Source organism: Rutilus rutilus, assembly GCF_951802725.1.
Source record: "Rutilus rutilus genome assembly, chromosome: 6".
NCBI lineage: Eukaryota > Metazoa > Chordata > Actinopteri > Cypriniformes > Leuciscidae > Rutilus > Rutilus rutilus.
In genome coordinates this window covers 2,465,149-2,471,148 of record NC_140214.1, presented here as the reverse complement: position 1 = coordinate 2,471,148, position 6,000 = coordinate 2,465,149, and the positions used below count along the sequence as shown (strand labels likewise).

Sequence of the window (6,000 nt, the reverse complement as noted above, 5' to 3'; positions counted from 1 at the left end):
TTATAAAGATGAAGATGTTTGGTATGAAGCCGATGCAATAAACAAGCAGAAGATCATGTGAAGAATCAAGAGACCCAGAGGGACTTATTAACAATTACCACAATTATTAACATCCACTTCCACAAACCACACTTTCCCAATGCACAAACATCTAAACTGAGAACACTCTTATTTCTAGAGCTAAAGAACAAGAAAAATGACAAAAACCCATAATTATTCAAATTCACTTCCAGAAACGACCCATTCCTCGTGCACAAACAGCTAAATATAAAAAGATAACAATAATTCAACGATTAAAACTTACTTCCACAAACAAATCTCTCTGAATGCAGATAAACTGGTTCCAAATGATAAAAATAAATAAAAAAAGATTCAGATTTATTTCCACAAATGACTTTTTCCTGAATGCATTTACAGCTAAACTACAGACAGTATTATTTTAGCACTCAAGAACAATAAAGAAACCCATAATTATTCAAATTTACTTCCAGAAATGACTCTTTCCTCATGCACAAACAGCTAAACTATATAAAAAACTGTGTTATTTAGTGCTAAAGAACAACAAAAATAAAGAAAATGATTAAAATGAACTTTCACAAGAAACTTTTTCAGACGCTAAACTGAAAAGTGTTATTTTAGTGCTAAAGAGAAACAACGAGAGACAACAAAACCCCCAAAATGATTAAAATTCATTTCCACAAATGATTTTTTCTAAATGCATAAACTAAAAACAGTGATATTTTTAGTGTTAAAGAACAACAAAACACATAATTCTTCAAATTTACTTCCAGAAACGACTCTTTCCTGATGCAAAAAAATCTAAACTGTATAAACAATATTTTTTTTCCGAAAAAAGTTATTTTAGTGCTAAATAACAACAAAAATTCAAAAAGGATTAAAATTCACTTCCACAAACAAATCTTTCCTCATGCACAACCAGCTAAACTGAAGTCTTATTTTAGTGTTGAAGAACGACAACAAAAACACACGATTATTAAAGGGTTAGGGTTAGGGTTTGATGTCCCCAGAATGTGTATGTTAAGTTTTAGCTCAAAATACCCCACAGATATTTTTATATAACATGTTAAAGTTGTCACTTTTTGAGGGTGAGCAAAAACGCACCGTTTTGTGTCTGTTCCTTTAAATGCAAATGAGCTGCTGCTCCCAGCACAGGGGGCGGAGCTTCAAGAGCTTGTGTCCTTTTACCTCACACACACATGCACTGAACATTTCAAAAACTTTTAGCCTTTTATGTTCAAACCGAAGTCAGAAAGATGGAGAGACTCGAGAAGAAGTGACAACATGTAGACAACATTTCTGAATGGTTAGCTGATGAATTTATGTAGTTTATGTGGAGTTATCTTCTAGTCACTGATTAGCATATTCTGTCTTGATAATCTATAAATCGTGTTCCGGGGGCGGAGTTTATGTAAATTATAGGGTTGGTGATGTCACTAACCCGGGAGGAATGTGGTGTAGTCTCTACCAGCCGTTTGTTGTAGTCCTTAAAAAGCCATTTCTTTAAAAGCAAATATCTCCCTTTGTTATGCTCAAACAGCAACATTACACACTAACTAAAGCTAGAAGAGTCAAATCATAATCAACCACCCCTTTAAAATTCACCGGCACAAAATCAGCTAAACTGTCTTATTTTAGTGTTGAAGAACGACAACAAAAACACACGATTATTAAAATTCACTTGCACAAACGACTCTTTCCGAAAGCACAATCAGCTAAAGAAAGAAGCGAGCATGTTTGAGGCTGGTGTTGTTCGGGTCCTCTTTAACATTTCTATGCAAACTAGAGGTTGAATAATGAGCAGTATTTCTGCAGGGCGCGAGAGAGAGAGAGAGAGAGAGAGAGAGAGAGAGAGAGAGAGTCGGGGCCCGGGGCCTCCATTGGTGCTGCGCAGCTGTGAAAAGAGTGGGCTTCTTTTTCCCACGGCCATCCAGACACAAAACACCCCTCAGCCCGCCAGGGTCATGTCACACCGCTAATATATACGACAGAGAGAGACACACACACATCCAAGTTCTGCAAATTAACGAGCTGTCTGACGAGAGAGAGAGAGAGAGAGAGAGAGAGAGAGAGAGGGAGAGAGAGAGAGAGAGAGAGAGAGAGAGAGAGAGAGAGGAGAGAGAGAGAGAGAGAGAGAGAGAGAGAGGAGAGAAAGAGAGAGGAGAGAGAAAGAGAGAGAGAGAGAGAGAGAGAGAGAGAGAGAGAGAGATTGTCTGTGTTTCATGCATGAAGCTTCAGCTCAGTTTGTGTTTATGATTCACTGATTCGCATTGAAAGATGTTTTAGATCATCTAATTCTGACTGGATGAGCCAAATACTATATCGTTTCATAAACAGTGTTGTCTTTTATCATATTGCGACTAAAAGTAGTTGCAGTGATTTTAGTGGTATCATCTTGTGGCATATTGCTTTAATAACTGGATCAATTCAAGGACAAATATGATATAATATGACTAAATCTTCTAGGTAATGGCACTAAACCTGATCCGGAAGAAAAAACCTGCATGTGCTTTTTAAAGTGCGAAATCAAACCTGATAAATATCATTCAAAACGCTCAAAAGGTTCATAAAGCAGCAAAAGATTATTTAATATCAGCAAAAGTTTTTAATAGCATACATACACGTTAAAACATGTAAATAAAATACAGGAAATATACAGGGAAATACAATTTCGAAATTACTGGCGAAATTTCTTCATTTATGAAATTTACTAGCAATTTCTGAGTGAACATTGTTTTTGCACCGAATAATTTTTCACTGTATGGTTTCTTCTGACTCTAGATCCGGAGAGATGCAAACTAAATCAACAGACAAAAAAAATTAAACACTGCATTAACATCCTAATTCTATTTCAGAAATGAATAAAACTAAATCAAATTAGTGTATTAAAGTTCATCAAGCAGTAAATGTTATTCATTGTTTTCCATCATCCATCTGTCCGGTTAAACTTGGCCTTGTGAGACTCTATAGACACACACAGAGACACACACACACACACACACACACACACACACACACACACACACACACACACACACAGGACGGGTGTCTGACCAACACAGCAACTCACTGCGACACATTCAATGAGATCTCTGATCTATGGCCAAATAATAGGGGTCCAGCTGTGTGTGTGTGTGTGTGTGTGTGTGTGTGTGTGTGTGTGGACTGTTGAAACGGTGAATCTGGTCCACTTTTGAATATGGGAAAATGTTTGGAATATCATTTCTGGCTCCAGGAATAACTGTTGACAAGAGTTGCTTCAATGAACAAAAAGTGAAAAATGACAAACATTTGATGATGTCCGGGCGGATATATCATTTTAAAATATGCATAACTTGAATGAATTTGAGAATTAAGCATATAAGACCTGTAAAACCAAGAGGCCTCGTTGTATGATTATATTTTACATCATGATTTCTTTGCATTACATGTTTTGTGTATAAATATTATAATACGAGTCTATGACGTACACTACCGTTCAAAGTTATTGAATGATGGATTAAATGTGTAAAAGTGGCAAAACAACAAACATTAAAGCTTTAAGAAACATCATATAATGCTTAAAAGGTCAGCATGTACTGTACGATTTTTCTTTTAGGAAATTAATACTTTTGTTCAACAAGGACGCATTAAATTGATCAAAAGTGACTAAGACATTTATAATCTTACTAAAGATGTCAGATAAATGAACTTTTCTATTCATCAAAGAATCCTGGGGAAAAAAAAATCACAAAAATATGAAGCTGTTTTCAACTTTGATAATAATAATACATGTTTCTTGAGCATCAAATCATCATATTATACTGATTTGTGAAGGATCATGTGACACTGAAGACTGGAGTAATGATGCTGAGAATTCAGCTTTGATCACAGGAATAAATTACACTTTACTATATATTCACATAGAAAACACTTATTTTAAATTATAATAATATTTCACTGTTTTTACTGTATTCTTGATCAAATAAAGGCAGCCTTGGTGAGCAGAAGAGACTTTTGAAAGCTAATGTAAAGATTTACTCTTCAAGTAAACCATTTCCAATCAGGAGAATGTTTTATATGTTGTTTAACTGAAGTATCAACTTTATTATGTTTCTCTTAAAATTCCTTTCAAAAACAGACTCAAATGAGACAATACGTGTCGTAGTAAGCATATATAGAGCTTCAGAATGAATGTGAACAGCAGCTCAGATCATTTGAAGAGAAATGTGTGAGTTCATGTTCTTTGAAACTAAAGGTTATTGACATCGATGGTTCCATGAAGAACCTTTAACATCTATGGAATCTTTTCGTTTCACAAAAGGTTCTTTAGAATTTTAAAATGTTCTTCACACTAAAGTTCTAAAAATCGTTCTAAATATAAAAGAATAAAACGATAACAGCATAACCATATCAATGAAATCACTTTCAGAAACGTTTTTTTGTTTCCCAGCTGATGACAGCCAATCAGAATCCATCCTGCTCGAGCATTTAAAGCGACAGCATGCGCTCAGTATAAACAATGTTATCATTCATTGGTGTGAACACTAATATAATATCATTATAGTTACTGTTCTTGGTTTGAACTGGTCTTGAAGGGACAGTTCACCCAAAAATGAAAATTCTGTCAACATTTACTCACCATCAAGATGTTCTAAACCTGTATGAATTTCTTTCTCCTGCTGAACACAAAAGATGATATTTTGAAGAATGTTTCTGGTCTCCATTGACCTCCATAGTATTTTCCACAGGACGAGCAACTGTTACATTCTTCAAAATACCTTCCTTTATGTTCAACAGAAGTTCATGCAGGTTTAGTTGAAGTAAATGATGACAGAATATTCGGTTACACTTTATTTTAAGGTGTCAGTGTTACAGTGTAATTATATATTTAAGTACTGAGTAATATTAAGCAACTACATGTGCTTACTATAGGGTTAGGGTAGGATTAGGGTTTGGTTGAGGGTTAGTTGCATGTAATTATGCATAATTTACTGTTATTACTACGGTAAGTGCATGTAACAAGGACACTAAAATAAAGTGAAGAATTTTCTTTTTGGGTGACTATCCCTTTAAAAAAAAAAAAAAAAAAAAAAAGTTCACTTAAAAGTCCTTAAAAGAACCAAAAATGATAATTTTAGCGATCTGTGCCGTAATGCTCATCAGTCTCTTCCAGTGTTTTCCTGGTTTTCCCTCTCTCCACAGGGAATAGCGTTCCGCTCAATTAGCTCGGCTGTTCCTTGTTTACCCTTCTTTATGTTCCTGCAACTCAAAGACACAAGCCTGTCCTTTCAGTAAATGCGGCCCGGCGCGTCTCTCCTCCCATGCTCCTTTCTCCCGTTCCCGTGTGATTCAGATGGAAATGTCTGGCTGTAATTAGTTCAATGCGAGGATGCTCAGGGCGATCAGCGTGTGTATTGTGAGGAGATGTATAGGGTGTTAATGTACTGAAGGACTGAGCCCAGCTTTTGAAAACTCCTCTTAAAGGACTCGAGGCGCAGGTGATTTCCCAGCGACCGGCCGGCGCTACACACACACACACACACACACACACACAGCTTCCGCATCAAGAAATGTGAGTGTTCTGCGAGCCTTCACAGACATACAGAGAAATCTATCGGCTGACGGTCTGGTGTTTTGGACAAAAATTCAGCTTTGATCACATGGAATAAATTACATTTTTAAATATATTCACATAGAAACATGTTTCACTGTTTTTACTGTATTCTCGATCAAATAAATGCAGCTTTGTTGAGCAGAAGAAACAAAAACATAAAAAAAATTGAACAGCAGAGTATGGCGATATGAAATATGGTATGATGATGTCCTTGCTGGTGTTTTGGACAAAAATTCAGCTTTGATCACATGAAGAAATTACATTTTAAAATGTATTCAAATAAAAAAACAGTTCTTTTAAATTGTAATAATATTTCACTGTTTTTACTGTATTCTTGATCAAATAAATGCAGGTTTGTTGAGCAGAAGAGACAAAAACTTTTTTTT

The 6,000-nt window shown here is 35.5% G+C and overlaps 1 long non-coding RNA gene across 1 annotated transcript in view; it reads left to right on the top strand.

Annotated features, from left to right (window-relative positions):
- The window catches only part of LOC311292368, a 32,480-nt gene that overhangs the window by 7,678 nt on the left and 18,802 nt on the right, over nt 1–6,000 (top strand). The gene's annotated exons all lie outside the window — the stretch shown is intronic.